Genomic DNA, 19,775 nt, shown 5'->3' with positions numbered 1-19,775 from the left:
AGCACGGTTGATGCCTGGAGGTATAAACCAACCACTTGGTACTGAACATGCGTCCCATCCATACTTGGAATATGACAACCCAGCATAAATTTTGTCCACTACATCAACACATGAAGCATTGCGTACCCGCTTTTTGGAGTGCCAGGACATGAGTTTTAACAGTTGATGAAGCAGCATTGAATGCCTTGTGCCTAGGATCACATGCAGCCACGAGGACTCAAGGCAGAGCAGTGGATGGATGCACTGAGGTGGAGCAGAAAGCAAAAGAGTCCTTGGCTGTATTCTGAGTTCTGCTCTAAGTGACCTTCTGCAACCTCTCTGCCAGCTCATTTGGGGTACAATGGTACCCCCTGCACAGGAGGATGGAGACCCAGCCTGCACCACAGACTGCACAGGAAGACCAAGTGCTGCCTACAAGGGGAAACCAGAACTCCCTCCCTGCTTCATGGGCAAGGCTCACTTTCAAACACATGCAAGATGAAGAGCAGCACACAGGGGCTATCACACACACATACCTCCTGTGAAACATGCTGTCTGGGATCTGTGCCTCTCTTGCTTTCCCCTTTCCCTGCGGGAAAACTCTTTTTTTAGGAAGGCAGTGCTGTTCAGTGTCCCCATCACTCAGAGTAAAAGGGAAAAATAGAGAATATTGGTATAGGCCTGCTATAGGAGACAGATTCTATTGCTGTAAGCATCTTAACCAAAGCCTGCAGCTATAGGGAGAGGCTAATACAGGCTCTTTGCTGTTCGCATCCCTTGCTCTCAACCCTTACCTGGTTGCTGCCTTGCAGGTTACAGCATTAACATGGGGTCAGAGGCTGCAGAAGTCATGATCTTCACCCACGAGTTGTGGTTTACTGCTGCCTGGTGACACCAGTGGCTTTCCTGGTCGCGTAATTTAACCATGATGTCCTGGGGACACCAAACCCAGCGCTGAAATCTCAGCCTTTACCCCTGGGAACCGCCTGTTTCGCAGAGCAGAAGAGCACAGAGCCCCGCGTGCTTCTCTCTTCCTACTAAGGCATTACAGAGTCTTTTTACATAATTAACCCAGACATTTTGCTTAGCATACTTGATTTAGTGCTTTTTTTAGGATGGGGGGGGAAGGGGAGAGACTGAAGGCAGCTGTTTGCCTCCTGGATTGCAGCAAAACTTCGGTGCTTTGCAACCTGGAAAACAGAGTCCAACATTCTGTACAAGTCCCGGCTGGTTGTTATAGCAACATATGCACGTGTGTGCGTGTCTGCATGTAAAGCAGACTCAAACCCAGGTTGTCACGGGCAACACAAGTCAGCTCCCAAAGTCGCATCAAACTTGCTGCTCTGCCTGGTGTCGTCTGAAGGCAGCAGCCAGCTCCAGCAGGGACAGGGAAACATCCTGATCTCTCACTGCTGGTGCCGGTTGTTGGCTGAGAGCTCAGCGCCGTCTCGCAGCTGATTCAGCTCCTTAAGAAGAGGGTAATTTTCTTTATCCTGTTTGCTTCCTCACAGGCTGCCGCAGCACCTTAACCCAGCTGGGTAAAGACAAGCTCATGGCTCCCTCCCAAACAGATGGCTGCAAGGAAGGTCCAAAAATAATCTAACCCGTTTGCCTGTGAGTTTTGAGCCTGCTTTGCTGATTGGCAGACCCTCCAGAGACCACCAGAAGAAGCAGATGGTCAAGACATGAGATCAGAGCTGGAGACAGAGATGTCAATCAATAGGCTGGAGTAGCAGGCTCTGGGATGTGGAATGGAACAGGCAGCTACAGCAGCGCTAAGCAGGACAGGGTGCACTGTCCCAGAAGACAAGTATGTGAGTAATGAGCTGGCTGAAAAGTGTAGTTTTCACTTAAAATACATACATACATATATACACACACACATTTATATATATAAAAAATCATTTTAAATAATCACATCTTTGTCATGCTGCAAAAGATAGCCCTTATGTTGTTCCACCTCTGGAAGGATGTGCTGAGCCCGTCAATGACCCCAAGCAGACATAGATAAAATAGATATATATATGTATATGTGTGTGTATATATATATACACATAAACCCTAAATAAGTGAAAGAACAACCATACAGCCTTTGTAGAAATAAGAACAAGGCACAAAAAAACCTGAAATGGGAGATTTAAGATGGGTATAACGAAGAAATCCTTTACTGTGAGGGTGCTGATGCGCTGGCACAGGGTGCCCAGAGGAGCTGTGGCTGCCCCATCCCTGGCAGTGTTCAAGGCCAGGTTGGACACAGGGGCTTGGAGCAAGCTGCTCTATGGAAGGTGTCCCTGCCTGCAGCAGGGGGTTGGAACTTGATGAGTTTAAAGATCAATTCCAACCCAAACCATTCTATGATTCTATGATCCCTGTGAGTGCTTGAGAATCTCTTTGGAAAGACCCCTGCACACATGCAGATCCTGTACTACAAAATAGGCAGATGAAGAATGTTTCTTTTCCCTCTGGTAGCTTGTTTTTGTAGTACTGCAGACAGCCATGAAGGGGCTGCTCCATGGACAGGCTGCTCTTTGCTGCTCAGATATTCCTTGCACCTCTGGGTGCCAGCTTATGATTTACAGAGGTGACTGGAGAAGTAAACCAGCATCAGCTCTTCTTGTTTGACACTTGCTGTTTTAAATGCTTATGCTCACCCTTCTGTCAAACAAAACCAAAGACTGAGCACATCAGGCAACCCCTGAGAAGTCTGGACCCCATCTCCTATAAAACAGAGCCCCCGGCCACACGCCTCTCGTTAGGAGCCAGACTACGACTGCACACAGCTGACCGGGTAATTTTAGCTGTCTGGAGAGTGCCAGGAGATGACAACATTTCTGCAGGGCTGCCTGGAGGGATGGAAGTCTGCAGGAGCAGAGGCAGAGCACCCGTCACCACCCTGCTAACTGGCCAGTGCCGAGGTAACACCACTAAGGCACATCTCAGTGTACCCCTGCCCTGCTGCCCTCCGGGTACAACGAGCACTTAGACTCTTTGCAAATAAAACTGTCTCAAATGTAGACATTTGTTACCCTGCAGCTTTGTTTTTGAACCCGTGGTGCAAGGTTGCTGTAAGAAATGGAATACTTGAGCATGAAGTATGTGTTACAGTGCTGCCTTATACAGCAGCAAAGTGATTAATTAGAATTTACAAGAGTAATCCAAATGCCTAAACATGTTTCTTGGCGGTAACTCCTAGAACCCGCTGCCAATAACATCTCAAACTAATGACAACCCCAAAGTCAACCTTTGGGAGCCATGAAGAGTCTCTCTCAACCAAGCCAATTGGTAATGGGAGAAGAACGAAGAGATACGCAATTCTTTAAGAGAAACAAAGCACTTGAATCCAATCATCTCAGGGGTGTCTGGCTCACACTGGGAATAGCCCTATCCCAAGCCACAAATACTGGCCAAAGCCCAGTTTTGTTAAGTATTATGCAGCGACATTGAAAATGCCGAATAAAGCTGTGAAACAGCCAAGTTCCCATCCAGCCCCGCAATCCGTGAGATCCTGAGCACTTCCAGCCAACGCTGAGCATGCCAAACACTTTACAAAATCAGAGGCTAAATTATTCCCTGGGAAGGTTTCTTCATCGAACTCCAGAGGACACAAGGTATTGATCACGCTTCTTCCCCATTCCCCCCAAAACCGACTCACGAAATAGAATCCAATAACTTGATACTCTGGGTAACCTTTGAAAACCTAAAACTGAAATTTCCTAGGGGCAACGCTTGAGACTAAATTAGAGTTGAGAGGGTAAAACTGAGGTTAAAGCTGATGATTTCAATGGGGGAAAAAAACGAATCAGGGAATTGTCACTTTGACTGTGTCAGGTTTACAGAGGTGTAACCCAACCGAGCAGGGCCGGTCACTGGAATAAATCAAACGAATGAATGGGGAGACACTCTTCAAAGGCTGATCTCACTGTGCTATCCTCTTAACAGCACATTCCCCTTGCAACATGTAAATAAAAGCCAAACTCTTCATGCACTGAACTCGTCTACACTGCCTGTTCGAGCAACTCCTTGTTTTCAGTCATGAGCGCTAAATGATTTCAGTGTTTTCAAAGCACACCAGTTGCTTCATGGTAATGATTTCACTGCCGTGAAGTAAACCTTGCAATGATGAATGGGAATCTTACTCATGGAAACACAGCTCATTTATAACATTATTTCAGACACTTAAATTAGTACGGATCAACCCAGTCCTACTGGAATAATAATTTTAGCAACAAGAGTTAAAACACAAATGAAAAATCAAATGTTTTACCCCAAATAAAAATAACTGTGCTGTCCAGCCCCTTCTCTAAAAACCCCTCTCAGCTGCCCCTCCAACAGGAAACTTGCAATGGCAGAATTCCTGGATTCGGGAAGGAGATCTTTACAGCTCCCATGGAAATTCACTCCATTTTGCAAAGCTACCCACACATCTGCGCTTGCTTGGGGCTAAAGTCATCAGTTCCTCCTTGTCTCCCACGTTTGAATCTGGGGCACTGAGTCCCTGCTGCAGCCCATGCACCCTACTCAAGGGTAACACAAGTGATCATGCCCTGCTTGCAACAACTGCAACAGCCCCTTAAGAAAGGAACACTGGACTATAAGAGTGTGGACTATAAGCTTTCATGTGCTCCAGCCCCAGATCTTATGGCAACCCATAGTAATGTCATGATTTCCAATGGTTATAATATTGAGCAATATCTCCTATTGATCTTAAGAGGGAGGCAAATATAATTGAAAACTCATACAAATGAGATAGCAGAGAAGTTGCATAAGATCAGCTCTGGCACAGCTGGGAACAGAGCCCAGGACTGATTAAATCTGGCAAATCTCACCCAGTCAGATACATCCCACTTATTGCAGGACCTAGATTTGCTCTATGCTGTCTCTCTTAAAGACCACCTGCCCATAGGGAGTGTTGGGTTTTACCAGGGCTGTTGGGCCTGGTAAAGAACTGCTTAAGCTAATTAGCAAACTTGAGTTGAGGACCTGCATGAACTGTTCCCAGGGAGACAGGTTCATGCTGGGCTTGTTCAGCCTGGAGAAGAGAAGGCTCCTTAAGGGGAGAACTTAAAGCAGCTCCCAGTCCCTAAAGGGGCTACAAGAAGCCTGGAGAGGGGCTTTGGACAAGGGCCTGTAGGGACAGGCCAAGGGGAATGGCTTTAACCTGCCAGAGGGGAGACTGAGATGAGCTCTTAGGCAGAAGCTCTTCCCTGTGAGGGTGCTGAGGCGCTGGCACAGGGTGCCCAGAGAAGCTGTGGCTGCCCCATCCCTGGCAGTGTTCAAGGCCAGGTTGGACACAGGGGCTTGGAGCAAGCTGCTCCAGTGGAAGGGGTCCCTGCCCATGGCAGGGGCTGGAGCTGGAGGAGCTTTAAGGTCCCTTCCAATGCAAACCATGGCATGATTCTGCATAGAGGGGACAAGGCACTGGTGCAACCAGTTACTCATGCAGCAGCAGCAGAGCAGCATGCTCCGTAAGCAGAAAAGAGCAGGTTCCTGTTCTGCAGCTGGCACAGGTCTGCCTCTGTTTGCATGTTCTAAAATCCATCAGAAGTGAGAGACGAGCTTTAATTAAAGAATGTTTAGTCGCAAAGTTGAGAAATGCCCAAATGACTTCTGGCTCCACCAGCTTCATTTACTCTGCTCTGCGCAAGAGCCGGGTTTTACACACGTGTAAATGCACCTTTTGGTGTAAGCTTTATAGGACCTCTGCCTTGCTGTGCTCCTGGATGGCTGATGAACAAGGTGGATCCAGCCAAGAAACCAAGGCCTGTGCTATGTGATATCAGACCAGGCTGACCTATTGTCTAGAATATCTTAATGTTTTTTTAATGATGTTTTCAAGCAATTGCACTTAAATTGTCAGATAATCTAATTCAAATGGGAATATTTCTCCTCCTAAGCAATAGTTCATTGTCCTTAAAAGCACCAAACCCAGGCTCTGCTCAGCAGAGAGGAATGCCGATGACTGACAGATGGGTGGATAAATGATCCTCAGACAAACTCAGGCTTTCTCTCCCTTGGCTGTTAACTCTTCAACTGCACAGATTGACCGTTGCATTAAAATCAACTGAGGCTACTAATTTAGCACAGTCATCACCTGCATAGAGCTCAGATTCTTTCCATAGCCCCTGTATTTCCAAGTAGCCGGTCTGCTATGATGTGACCAAGTGTATGACATAAGTCCAATTACTTGGGGGTCAGCATCTGCAGAATGTGTCTATCTATAGCTTCAAAGTCATGTCTGATGTTACTGAGTATCTGTATGTGTAAAGTTACGGCAGTTTTCATGGCATTTTTGTGCACTCCTTGAAAAAAGGAGAAACAGAGTGACTTGCACACCTAAATAGGACTATCCTTAAGTACCAATGGAGAATAAAATAGTCAATGAGAATACATGATAAATAACTGAGCAAGGAAACCTTAGTAAGGGCAAAGAACCTGGGAGCTGAAAGTAACGGATATGTTCATCACTGACCAGCTAAATAATTTTTATTCCATGCTAACGTGATCAGTGCGGTCCATAAATGTTCACTTATCAAAAGTTCACTTTTAAAACCGGCTTCACCCCTGAGGATGCTGGAGGGTTTTACACACTTACACTAAAATATCCTCCCCGTCTGTCCTGCCCTGTGTCAAACCTCATCTTCCTGTGTTCAGTAGCTGCGTTTTAGTTCCACACTCTCAACAATACTGATTTTAGTTCACCACAACCATGATTTTCCTTGCCTCGGTGTTTAGATCAGTCTTTTCACATCCCTCAGAAGCCTCCAATTCTTTCCTGTCACTCTTGAACTCCCAGGAAGAAACCATTCTGCCCTGAGCCGAGCACCCCAGGGCAGGGATGGGAAGTGGTCCCTGCACCTAGGGCAGCTGGGGGGATGCTGCCTGCACCCTCCCAAGGCACCCACAGGTAGGAGTGTTATTGTTGGTATTTATCACTCCTTTACTGTTACCAGGGCACCCTGTCAGGAGACCCATTTAAGCTCTATTATAACTCCTTTTGACTGACAGGCAGAGAGTAATGAGTGTCATTGCCTGAGGAAGGCCAGACGAAAAGGAAGCTCTAAATAGACCTGTCAGAGAGATGCTAAAGAGCCTAATACATCAACTAAATCAGCACCCAATGCATTAAAATCTTTTAATCTACCAGTCTTTCCATTTTAAATGTTTACCGAGCCCAGCATCTATAATGCTGCATAGGAAATATTCTTTTTCTTTATAAAGAATTGCAATGACCCGTCTAAGTATATGCTTGGGGTTCTTTTCATGAACAACAAGAAAAAGAGAGGAGGAGAACAGAAGCGGCAGGCTGCCAGGGAGCCGAATGCTTCAGTAGCTGACAAAAGACAAGAGAATTTGGGCTGATCTTTCTTTTTTTTTCTAAGAAGCAGCTTTGGAATGATGAATTCACAAGTTGTTATGGGAACTAGCAGCACAGATGATGCCCCAAAGGAGCACCGAAGAATGTCTATAGGATCTGGAGGGGTAATAATGTAACAGAGACATCTGTAATATGCATGGATTTCACCAAAATTGTATGACAAGTTGTAACCTAATACTCGCAGTGCACGATCTCTGTGCCAGCAGGAAGCTATAGCCCATGCAACACATCAGACCAAAACTATGCAGCTCGGGTGCTCCATGGTGCGGCTTTGGCCCTCTCCCAGCCCTCCCAGGCCATCAGGAGAGTATCCCTCCTTGTTTATTTCCTTTGACAACACATTGATTTTTGGTCACAAAACCTCACATTTTCCAGGACCTCCACGCTTGCAAACTATGGTAACTTGGAGCACACACACACGTGTGCCAGGGAGGGAGAGGTGGAGGGGGGAGCTGCCATCTGCACCAGCAGCAATTGGGGATGCTGCCAGCAAGGAGGACACGAGGAGCAGGGTTTATTTCTTTGCAAGGTGGCTGAAGCCATCACCTCTGCCCAGGCGATACAGGCACCTCCCCTTCCCAGCCGCCTTTTGCATGGTAGGAGGGGATGTGATTCATAGAATGGTTTGGAAAACACCTAAAGCTCATCAAGTTCCAAACCAATGCCACAGGCAGGGAAACCTTCCACTTGCTCCAAGCCCCTGTGTCCAACCTGGCCTTGAACACTGCCAGGGATGGGGCAGCCACAGCTTCTCTGGGCACCCTGTGCCAGCACCTCAGCACCTTCACAGGGAAGAATTGCTTCCTTATACCTAACCTAAATCTCCCCTGTTTAAGCTTGAAGTTTGGAGGCCTGACATCCTCTGCTCCCTTTCCTGCAAACCCCAAGAGCAATGAGTGCTGTGCTTCCATCTCAATGGCGGATGAGGCATTTTGCAGCTCTGCACATGCACAGGCATGCTGCGAGTGCTAGACAGTCTGAAGGGCTTCCCAACACTGAGACATCGAAAGCCTTTGGGTCATTTTCAAGATGGAAAGATTAAATTTATAAACACCTTCATGCATGCTTTGGCTTTCAAAGGAGAGCTACAACACAGGAGGCACATCAGAGCTCATACTACATGGGTCATATCTAAAGGGTTTACATACATATAAGGTACATTAGATCTATGGCTGATCCATAAGCATAGACAGGATTCGAATCATACAACAGTCTGAACCTCAGGTAGTGTTTGTAGAACATAAAACAGAATATAGAGCAGGCCAGATCAGGAATATCCTCCAGTGACCCACACTTTCCAAATGGCTTTGTCAAAGCACCACAGCAATGTAATGTCCTTAAGACAGCCTGGTACGGAAGCAGACCACAGACACTCCACAGTAACCAGGGGCTTCCAAACTGTGACACATGCATGGATGGAAAAGAGCTTGGGCACGCCATGAATCCCAGACACAACACAAAGATATTACTGAGTTCTGTAAAAAGCATTCCAAGAAACACTCCAAGAGCTCAGACCCACCTGCAAGCATAATCCTGAGCTTGTCCCCATGCTTTGCAAGTACAGCCTATGAGATATCCTGAGCCCAAGGGAACTGAACACTTAAAAAAGAGCTCAAAAGAAGAGTAGGGCAAAGTCCCACATCACTGCAGCCTATTACTTGCTCAATATTGATGTCTGTGAGATGAGAATCAGCAGCTGGGCTCAGTTTGCAGGTCTCTGTGGGGGCTGCAGTCTTGGAGATAAAGAGCAATCCTCACTGTGCTTCCCCCTGGAGCCACTGCTAACATTGGGAAGGAAGTCCAGTTAACTGTGAAGGTAGCTCTTGATCAGCCTTCCAAAAACCTCTTTCAAATGTACTTTGCTGAGCTGTTTATGCAAATTCTTTCAAGCCTTCTTGACAGCATGCCAGCCTACCATCAACCATGCAAACCTCATCCCCCTCGCACCGACCATGCTTGGCTGGGTAGGGGCAGCCTGGAGGGAAGCCACAAGACCAACCCGCTTTCCATGTTGCACACCTTTAACATGGGCCTACCCAGAACACACTCTCCAGATGGATGCCTGGGGTATATTTATATTTGGTTATAAATAGTGTGGCTTTTGCCATTCAGTTCCACTTCAGTGTTCATGCCTTCCTTTCACCTCCCCATCCAAGTCCATTAGCCTGAGCTATTTTTCCAGCTGTCCTTTCGGTCTGTGCCAGGAGAGGGCTCTTGGTCTCCTTCCCCTTTATAACCTTCCGCACACCAGAAGTTACGGACTGCATCAAATGAGCATGAAAGGAAGCATTTCCTGCACTAAAAGCTTGTAGAAGCCACATTAGGGAGCCCCATTACTTGAGGATAGAAGACTCATTTGTGATTTCTTTTTTTTCACCAAAAGACCTTTCCTGGAGCTCAGAAGAACCAGAGAACTGAGGGTTTTTAACTCAGGACCTGCAGTTTGCATTTACCTAGTGATTTTCTGGAGCCTCTTGCCAAATGTCTGGCTGTGTGCTCTTCCAGAAGGTAATAAAAAGCCTGCACCATGCTTTCTCTGCAGAACTACTTAATGGGGTTCGAAGGTTTGTTCTTGATTTCATATTAAGTCCAAGTAAGGTCTCAGTATTTGCTGTGCTTTCCTCTTTGTCCAAGCCACCAAGTCCCAGTTTGTCCCGCACCAGCAGACCCAGATCTACCCTAGGGGTCTCCTGTACTGTTTGTGGTCAGTGCACTTTGGGTTGTCCTCATCCCCAGTTTCTTCTCTCCTAAAGCTCTGCTTCCCACCCAGCCAACGTGCCCCAGGCAGACCTCTCCGTTTCACCAGCACAGCCTGTCTGGCTCATCACTCTACCACCCTTACACACATGCTCTCCCCCACTTCTACTCCAGCCCCTCGGAAAGACAGGGAGAGGGAAGAAAATAGTGCTTTCCAGATGGAGTCCACAGATGTCATAAACTGTCCACATCCCTCCCGTCTTCGACAAAAGCTGGAGGAAACTTGGCAGAGCCAAGGTATCATCACCTATAAATTATGGTCTGTGGACTACGAACCATCCCAGACTGAGAGGCCTCCTCAAGTCATGTGAAGTTCTTGTGCTCACACTCATCTGCCTGAGCTGGGGCTCTCCAGAGAGAGTTCAGCGGGTCGCACCTCAGGTTGACCAGCTCTTCCCTGCTCTGCGATGGTTTTCTAACCTCCTGACACATGTAAGTCAGGAGAGAAGGAGACACTGTGCAGCAGGACAATCCTTGATGCTCTGTGCTCTGCTTGATGCCGATCTTGAGCCAGCCACAACAGCCTTGCAGACCTCTTTCCAAGCCAGATCATCAAGACAGGTTTCTCAACAGACATGTAGGAAAACAAGCTCTCCATGGTTTGCACTTGTGTTGGACATTCTTCCTGCACCAACAATCCTCAAGACCTGGATCTACTCATGCCATACTCCTCAGACCTCAGGCAGAGGGGAAAAGATGAGCTGAAAGAAAAGATAATGCTTGCTGTTTTTTATTTATACCTAATGTTCAGGTATCTTCCTCACCAAAACTTGTTTTGTGTACTCACAGTTCACCACATTAGTCTGTTACCGTGGCCTTTGGGCATGTTGGATGTGAAAGGATATGAGGAAGTGCTGCCTCAAGGTAAGGATGGGAAGCAGGTCATTCCCAACCATACAGTAGAGATCTCAGGATTACCAAGATCCTGTTTCCTTCTCAGACATAAGACTTCACCCAAGCAGGTCAGGAATGTTTAAGAGGGCAGTTTATCACTAGGGACAGCACTTAGTGAAAGAGTATTAAGCTGTGTAGAGAGGAAAGTTCAACAGCTTTCTTTAGAAAGCATCCTGGCCCTTGAGAGTAAGGGCACTAATATGGGATTTAAATGCTTCCTCTTGAGCATACTTCATGCTGCTATAAACAGGACAGTAATGCGTCACTTCGGGCACAGACCCTCTCTTAATTATACCTGCTGCATAAATATAGGTAATAAAGTAAAAGGGATGGAGAGACAGCTAATAAATTACTCCAGAATCACACAGGAAGAATGCTGAAAGCAAAACCAGCAAGCTGAGACTGTGTCCAGTACCCAGCTTGCAGTGATCAACTCCCCACTAATCTGAAGCGAAACCTGGACTTTCCCTGGGAAGCCCTCATGGAGCAAACATGGTCAGTGCACACTTCCTGCCCTCCACTTCATCCCAGTCTGAGTGCAAAGTGAAAGAAGCTGCTCTCAGTAACCCCAGTGCCCCTTTCATGTGCAGAGCGGGTTTGTATTTCTTCCACAGAAACAAGCACAAAGGAGGACAGGCAGGCTTCCATCTGACTTTTATCAAAGCCTGGATGAAGGAAGACTTTCAACACTGCTTTCCAAGCAGCCCTTTGTAAAGATGGGAGGATGGGTAAAAATAACTTGTAATTAGAGTCTAATGAATCAGCACCAGTTGTCTAGCCAACAGTGCATCAGCTCCCATGTGCTAGTTAATCGCTTGATACTCTTCTCATCGTGCAAGAGCTGCAGGCTGGCAAATCCATGCTCACTGCCCCCACGAAGGTTTTTCCTTACACTTGCAGGTTCAAACTCAGTTTCACCCCAGAGAACAACAGGACATGACTTTACCAGACAAAGAAGTCCAAGAAACCAGCAAACTTGCACAGCTTTCAGGGCTGATGCACCTGGAAGTACATTAAAGCAGCGGCAACTCACCCTGTTTTACCCATTTACGGAGCTTTGTTGCGGCCAAGAATCAAGCTTCGTAAGCAAGGCCAGGCGTTCTCTGTGGCACAGTGGGAATAAATTCAAACCACCCCAAAATTCCTTGGCAATAAGCCCTAGACTTCACAGCAGTATTAATTCAGTGCATTTCCATGCAATGCTTCTCATTCCCACCCATCCTTCAAATGTAAGCGCAGGTCTTATTCCCGTTTGTGTTACCGGACGCGGTTCTGTGGGAAGGGAAAATGCTATGGCATGCTCCACAGCGGTGGGAATAATGAAGTACCCAGGCTCTGCTTTTGAAGCTTGCATCAGCTCAAGAGAACATTTCAGCTTGGCAATGTGTCTGCCAGCTGCAGCGGCAGGGACTGACACTGCTGTTCAGTGACATGCAGATGAGAAGCTTCTTGCGACAGATAGAATAATGAGTGCTCCATGATAGGGGAATAAAATCCCTTTGCTGATGACTGCAGAGCAAATTTGCAAAGTTTGCAAGGGAAAACGATTTTTTTTTTTATTCTAGCTGCATATTCCTCTTGAGAGGTGAAAATTACACTGGATTTTTTCCATCTCACATCTTAATAAATTTCCTATTAAAGACCATTTTCTAAATCCTTAATTTTGCTTTGTGGTTTCAATGAGGAAAAAAGTGATTTTCAATTTAGAGCCCAGGTTCAGCTTAGAAAGGTCATAAAGGGCTATGAAAAACCCAGGGCTTTTTACCTCCATTTTGCTTTACATGAAAGATACCGAATAATCAGAAGTCGCTTTTGTCAAGGCAGGTCCATAGGTGACCTTGAAGCTCCCTTCCAACCCAAACTATTCTATGATTCTACATTCAACACCAAAGACGACTTTTCTGCTAAACCCTAGTATCGTCTCTACAAGTAAACTGCTGTCAACCGACTACAAACAAGATGTGTTGAGATTTAGGCGGGTTGAGCAAAAGTTCTGCCTTATTTCATTTATATTTTTACCTTTCATGTCCTCTAGAGAATGTGACAGGGGGAAAGAGCATGAAGAATTCCTATCATTCCCCTGGAAAACCATGCAACACAAGAACTGCAAGCACATGCACGCGCACATCCTGACACTGAGCCTGCAGCCATCATTCACATGTCAAACACCAAGTGCATCCCAAACACTGCTGCATTCCCATCTACTTTTACATAATCCAAATAACTGATGTTTCAACATATAAAAAGAAGTTCCTGCCATGACCATGGCCCAAACTCATGCTCTTCCTTGATTTCAACTCCATCCCTTCAGTCCCAGGTGCAGGGTAGGTCATTGCTAGTGTCATGCCTTGCTTGCAACCTGTGATACGGTGAATAGGCTTAGGGAGCTGAGATCCTAAGGGATATTAGGAAGGATACTGAAACACTTTATCCTATCACACAGGACAGAAAGCTGCCTTGGCAGTGCTGAGGAGGTTTTCCTTGTGTCCCATGGATCATATGGTGGAAAACTAGGATTTGCTGGGTTTAATTCCTACTCAGAACTCAAGCGAGAATCAAGCTCATGAATTTCCCCTCTTGTACTTAACTGTCCTGAGCTCCAGAATCATTTTCTGAACACAATATCTCCTATATCAAATAAAAGCCTGAGATAGTAGATGTCTACTACAGCTTATTACCCAAGGTACTCTGACTGCAGCACAATATCCATGCCAACTTTTTCTGGTTTTGGCTTTTTTTTTGGTCTGATTGGTTAAAGTATGCAAAAGAGGACCCACAGATTAGTTTATATATGCATTAACCAGTAATTATACTGCTACAAAGCATGAGGTCAAAAGAAGGAAGCATTCAGGTTGTTTTCCCAGTTTCAAGCTTATTATTTTTGGCTAAATTCCCCCTCTTTCTTTTAGAGTAAAGGCCAGGTCAGAAGATGACATCCCAATGGAGCAAAGCATTTACCTTTTTTCTTCACTCTCTTTTGATCCTCCCTTGTTCTGCAGCAAGAAGGCCACAAGCTATTTCCATAGCAAAGAAGGTGGACTCAATACAGTGCAGCCTTTTATTCTGCAGAAAGCAGCACTGGCAGCAGGTGAGGGAGCAAGAAACATCACTAGCGCTGCAGGAAGGACAAGAGCAAAGCCAAGTATGGCCATGGGAGACTGGGCTACAGCACCCACGCTGGGAGGTGGCAAACTCTGACTCAAAGGACCCAGACAAGACATGGAAGAAATGTCAAGTTTTGTGGGGTTTTAAGCCAGATTTCAACTTTTCCACATTATCCCTCCCCCCAGTGAAAACTTGAGCACGACTTCCAGTGTGAGCAGCACATCTGATGGGCTCTGCTGTCTTCTGCAATTGCATCTGCTTTGGAAACGTAGCACCCGGTGTCAGAAACAAGGCTGCTAACCTATATCTTGCCAGTGACTGCAAAGTGCACCCATACATTGTGTCTGTTGGCATGGGGGAGAGAAGGACATGTTTATATGAATGGCTGGATGACCCTTTTACAAAGTATAAGGAGGGATTTATCTGCTCAGACCATTTCATTCCCTTCTCAGGAGGGAAGGTGTGGAAGCTTTCCAAAGCACATACAACTGGTTATTGAATTTCCAGTAGTTAAGTAAACACGTTAGTAAATAAATGAATAAAGATTCTTTAACTGTATTAACTAACTTCACACATGCGCGTTTCTTAGAATCTCAGAAATTCCAACCACTCCAGCTTTTATCACACAGACTGCAGTACCCAGGGCTAGAAGTGGTCCAAGAGAAAGCCAAAACCAGGTAAACTACCAACCAGCATAGCTGGGACTAATAGATAAAAACTACCTTTTATCCACCCCTTGGCTAAATGTGTTTTGCTATCTCTCTTTGCACTTGAGCGCTGCAGTTTTGAGTGGTAGCACAGGCAGCACCTAACCCACGGTCAGACACAAACATCAAGGTCCAAAGACTCTCATGACCGATTGAGCCCTTGACTCTGAAAGACCAACAGGCTAAAAATGCAGATTGAGGGTTTGGTGCAGAACCTGAGGCCAAATAAAAACAGCTGCTGGGAAATCTTGAGGAAAACAGAAAATAAGAGCCTGCGATGGTGAGCCCATTCTCAGACCAAGTTGTGACATCATGTCTCGCAGGTCTCCTCATGGAATAAGATGTTCCTTTCCTGGACTAATAGTAGGGAATAATAGCCCTGCATAGAGAAGTCATAATGTGGGAAAATGCTTGTAATGCTCACATCATCCCACCACGTGGGGTCTGTGCCTGTCTGAATGCATCCCCGCCTGTCAAAGAAAACAGCGATGGGGTTCTTAGAGCACCAATTGGGAAGATAAAAAACAATGCAGAGAAAGCAGACCTGGTCTGAGAGGAGTTTGTGTCACAAGGGGTAGCTTCCTCCCAGGCTCTCCCTAAAGGAAATGTGGAAAGCAAAGCAGATGTGGACAGGACACCCATCCTAGAAAAAGGATTCAGCCCAGCAGGCAAGAAAGGCAGGAGGAAAGTGGAGGTGGGATGTTTGCAAGCCAATAGAGGAGTACGAACAGGTTAACCTCTTTATGTTACTTGCACCATGTTATAAAAGCTTTGCACCTTTGAGAAACAAGTTGGTCTTGTTTGATTTGAGAGCTGCTTTCCCCAGTCCCCATCCCAGGCTCCTGGCAGGACCCAACGTTGCTCACACGTGCTGAATCCAACCCCAGCTGCCCCGGGAGGCTGCAACCCTGCTTATAGCACAGGAGCAGAGGGGTGGAGAAACGCCACCCTGCATGCAGCAAAAACTTAGCATCTGGCAGAGACCACCTGGAAAAACCCAGGGAGAGAGCTCAGGCACAGCAAGACATGAGAGAATTGATTTGAATCACTGATCCAACACAAATCTTATTTCCTGAAGCATACCCACTTGTGGGTATATTCTCTTACTTGGGAGAATCCAGGATGCTCTCAATGTTTCTGGAGAGAACACAGAGTGAAACCAGAGGAAAGTATATGATTATCATAATAGTAACAGCTTTTTCTATAGTTTTTTTAAAGTAGCATAAGACCAAGATTCTGCTTCCTCCAAGAGTTTTGACAACGTCTTAGTCACCATTAAGATATTGCTGTAGCATTTTCTCTCTAAGCCCCCTAATTTGCTCTCAATTCATTGTTCATGGGATTAAGCCCTTCTCCTTTTTTTTTTCTAATGAAAACAGAAGAAAAGCTCAGTGACAGGAGGATGAAGGAAGTCTGTGCTATTCACCAGCCACCCAGCCACACACATGCTATCTTAATTCATCAGCAGACAAAGCCAGCTCTTTGTCTTTGCAGCTCCCTCTATGCCATTCATTCACGGTGAGATATCGCTCCCAGTAATCAGAGCTTGCCTATACAGGGGTGAGGGGGGGGGAAGAGACAAAACCCATCTAATCAGGCCTTAGACTTAGCCCCATTGTCACAGAGACAGCTCCTTTTTTAAAAACAATGTATATATATAGCAATAGATCTCTATTAAGCACCCTTTCCATGCAAAGTTAGATGGTACCTTATGTAACAGGCAGGCAACAAAGCATTTTCTCCATTTACAAGCCTTTTTGCCACTAATAACAGATCAGCAGAGCATCAGGGGAGAATATTAATTCCCTAAGAATTATGAGAAGGATTTCCCCAGTTTAAGGTTGCTTTAACCTTTGTAGCGTCAAATACTTTGCTTTTCTGTGCTTAATGAGCTACATATGTGGTTTGCAACTGTTAAGGGGTTAATCTCTAACCATTGTTTTAATTGGATCAACAATTGGCCTTCTGCCACTTCCTTTGGAAGATTATTCCACGATCTAATAGAAATCAGTGCCAGAAAGTATTTTCCTGAGCATACGTGCCAGGGGAAACACTATGGGAATAGATAACAACCCAAGTTTCACAAGGATCAAATATTGCAATTATTAGCATCCTCAGCCAGAGTCATGACAGCCACGGCTGCATGTGGTCACACTCCCCAGACTGCAGCATCTTGGGAATGAGAAGCTAATGGAAAAACTTACCAAAAATCCTGCAGCTTTTACAAATGAAGGAAAGGGGAAAACAGAAAGTGATACCTGATTGATATTGTGCCATAGTGCTGAGCAGCGGTGCAAAGAGGCAAAATCCAGATCCCGATTGCTTATGCATTTTCTTTGTGAACAAGATTAGAAACTGCCAAGCAGCTGAGACCTCTCTTCTGCCCTTTTCTCAAAAGTAGCCCCTATAATTTGCTTTACACCATGTGAATCACCCCAAATCTATACCAAACCAGTGAGAAAATCACTTTCCATGTTTTACTTTTTGCTATGACAAAAAAAGCCCCTATCAGAATAAAATACCTTGTGTAACTTTAACTGGAACAGAAGTGTCACTCCTTCCGAGCAAGGAAATCAAGTTCTCATATGCCTGCAGGCATAGCCCCAGCACCACACACTTGTGCAAGTCACCCAGTGCCTCCGTATGGCTGAACACGTGCTGTGCTTCACAGACAGCTCACGTGCTGGTGGCAGGAACTTCTCTCAGGGAAAGATGCATTCTTTTGGCTAAATGTTCTTGACCTCAGCTTTAGCCTCATGGGCGTTGGGAGGGGGGATGCTCTCCGCAGTGAGAATGTCTTTGAGATATATTCCTGCAGGATTTGAAAGCACTCGCCATACAGACCTCGTTATTTATATTCTGAATGATTAGTTGTATAATGCTCTTGAGTTGCCATATCTGTAAACTGGGCTATGAATGCATACACACAGATGAGTGCATAAATGGCACTATGGATGCTGGTTCATCTGAGTCCCATCACACCAGTGTGAGCAACGAGACCCTGAATGTGCTGTACATGTTTTTCTTGTGCTGATACTCACACAAAAGTGTCCCAAGTTCTGGCACTATGCACACGGCTGCATTATGTTTGATGCTTGTACAGGGAAAGGAGGAATGTTTTCAGAGTGCTGTGATTGACGTACAACCCAGAAAGCATCTCAGGGAACTGAGGCTAACTAACCCAAGTTTTGGATTGGAAGAGAGAAAACTCTCTTTCCACAGCTTTTGCCCTCCCACCTTGGCTGACTTGCCATATGGCCTTTTTGCCCTAGGTAACAACTACAACTACAACAACTAACAACAACTTTCTAGCCAAGGGTCTCATGCAGGTCTCAGACCCTTGGGTAAACCCCTGTACAACCATGTTCTTCTGCAGGTGGAAATTCAATCTAGGACTTTAGGGACAGGTCACCTGCAAGGATTTCAAGCCAGAGGAATAGGTGGATGAAGCTGGGTCTGATGATGAATGCCCTTAACTAACTCCTCAAGGCTTGGTTTGTTTGTCTTCTTGCTTCACCAAGAGCAGAAACTCTCTGCTGGCACTTATGAGGCATTCTCTTCTACAGTCAAAAGGCTGATTGTTAATTAAAGGAGAGCAGTGCTAAGTGAGGCCTGTGTATTTCCTTCTGTCATACAGCTGCTCTTATTTGCTGTATCCTGTGTCTATATCACTGCCCCAATGCTCTGCTCTTCACATCAATAAAAGAGAGGTGGTGGGGATGTTACCAAGCCTTATGCTTTATCAGCCATGTAATGGTACCTCTAGATTCCCTTCCCAGAAAAGATATGTTTGAGCCCAGCAACAGTAGAAAGGCCTTCAACCACTTCAGTGATGAAAAGATCACAAGCTTAAATACACTTACATCTGTTTGTCTCAGGGTATAGGCAAAGAGTGAAACTCTCTCTGTTGAGCAGCTGGCAGGATCCACACTGCTAGGTCATCTAGTGATAACAGCATCTATCCTGTGCCTGTCAGCTTCCAACCAGTCCCTTCTGTGGCTTTAACATGACACATCTCATCAGTTCCTGATAAGGGCAGTGCCACTGTGCCCATTGTACAGGCAGGAAGATGGAAGTACAAAGCAGATGAGCAACTTGATTAAAGCCAAACTACATAGAGACAGCTAGAACTACACCCAAACCTGTGTGTGAGCAGAGAATGAAATAGAAATATATATTATGATATACACAGTGATATACTGACATACAGTGATGTTATATATATACATGCACGCACGTGAAATTTTTCTCCTCAGCATACTTTATAAAACCTCTTTTCAGTGAAATACTGAAGATAACAGACACGACAGACTACATTTTTATCCAGCACGGCCAGAGCTCCCATGTTTATCTCTGCAAGTCTTGGGTTCATTTGCCAGGGACCATCTCACAATTACTCAGTGCCTGCTGCTTTCCAGAGATCTCCTCCTCGTTGCGCAGCTCCTTCAGAAGACAAATGACAAAACCAGCTCTGATGCTCCCAAAAGAGCCTCTGACTTTGCAGGACACCAAAAGAGATGGGAATTGCTGGGTCAAAGTTTCTTTGCAAGCCTCTGCTGCTCACCAGCAGCGTGTGCAGGGAGAAATCACTGCACCTCAAACTTTGGGAAGGGGGGGGGAATGTTTGAAGAGAAATCAGTCAGAACATCCTAAAAATAACTAAGAACAAGTCTAGGAAAGTCTTTCTGCTGGCAGGAGGGGCTGAAGGAAGAGGAGCAGGGCTGGAGATGGCTGAGGCAGTGGCAGGGAGAAGAGGAGAGCCTCTGTAACTCGGCTGTTTGAGCAGAGTGGTGGGGAGGGGAATAGAGGAACCATCGGGGTTTGAAAGAAGAGGGTTGTCGGACTGGGGACAAGACCTACTCTGTATACGAATGCCAGTGGGACTGGAAAGGAAATAGCTCCCTGGCTTTTCCAGCTGGTGGAAAGCTCTTGCTGCTGCAGCAGCTCTAATAGAAGTA

The 19,775-nt window shown here is 45.9% G+C and overlaps 1 protein-coding gene and 1 long non-coding RNA gene across 8 annotated transcripts in view; one reads left to right on the top strand and one right to left on the bottom strand.

Annotated features, from left to right (window-relative positions):
- HIVEP3 (HIVEP zinc finger 3) overlaps window positions 1–19,775 on the bottom strand; it is a 243,092-nt gene that overhangs the window by 131,398 nt on the left and 91,919 nt on the right. The window lies entirely within an intron of this gene.
- LOC130593051 (uncharacterized) lies at window positions 1,248–2,935 on the top strand. 2 transcript variants are annotated; one of them, XR_008970743.1, is made up of 3 exons: window positions 1,248–1,457; window positions 1,551–1,789; window positions 2,817–2,935. It is a non-coding gene; the product is annotated as an uncharacterized LOC130593051 (long non-coding RNA). The 2 variants fall into 2 exon arrangements; XR_008970744.1 differs by having other exon boundaries at window positions 1,248–1,517; window positions 1,626–1,789.

This window comes from Pezoporus wallicus, unplaced genomic scaffold (assembly GCF_028554395.1).
Source record: "Pezoporus wallicus isolate ANWC-B61680 ecotype Strahan unplaced genomic scaffold, APGP_CSIRO_Pwel_v1 contig_10769, whole genome shotgun sequence".
Taxonomy (NCBI): Eukaryota; Metazoa; Chordata; class Aves; order Psittaciformes; family Psittacidae; genus Pezoporus; species Pezoporus wallicus.
The sequence above is the reverse complement of the archived record's forward strand: the minus strand, read 5'-3'. Positions and strand labels throughout refer to the sequence as shown.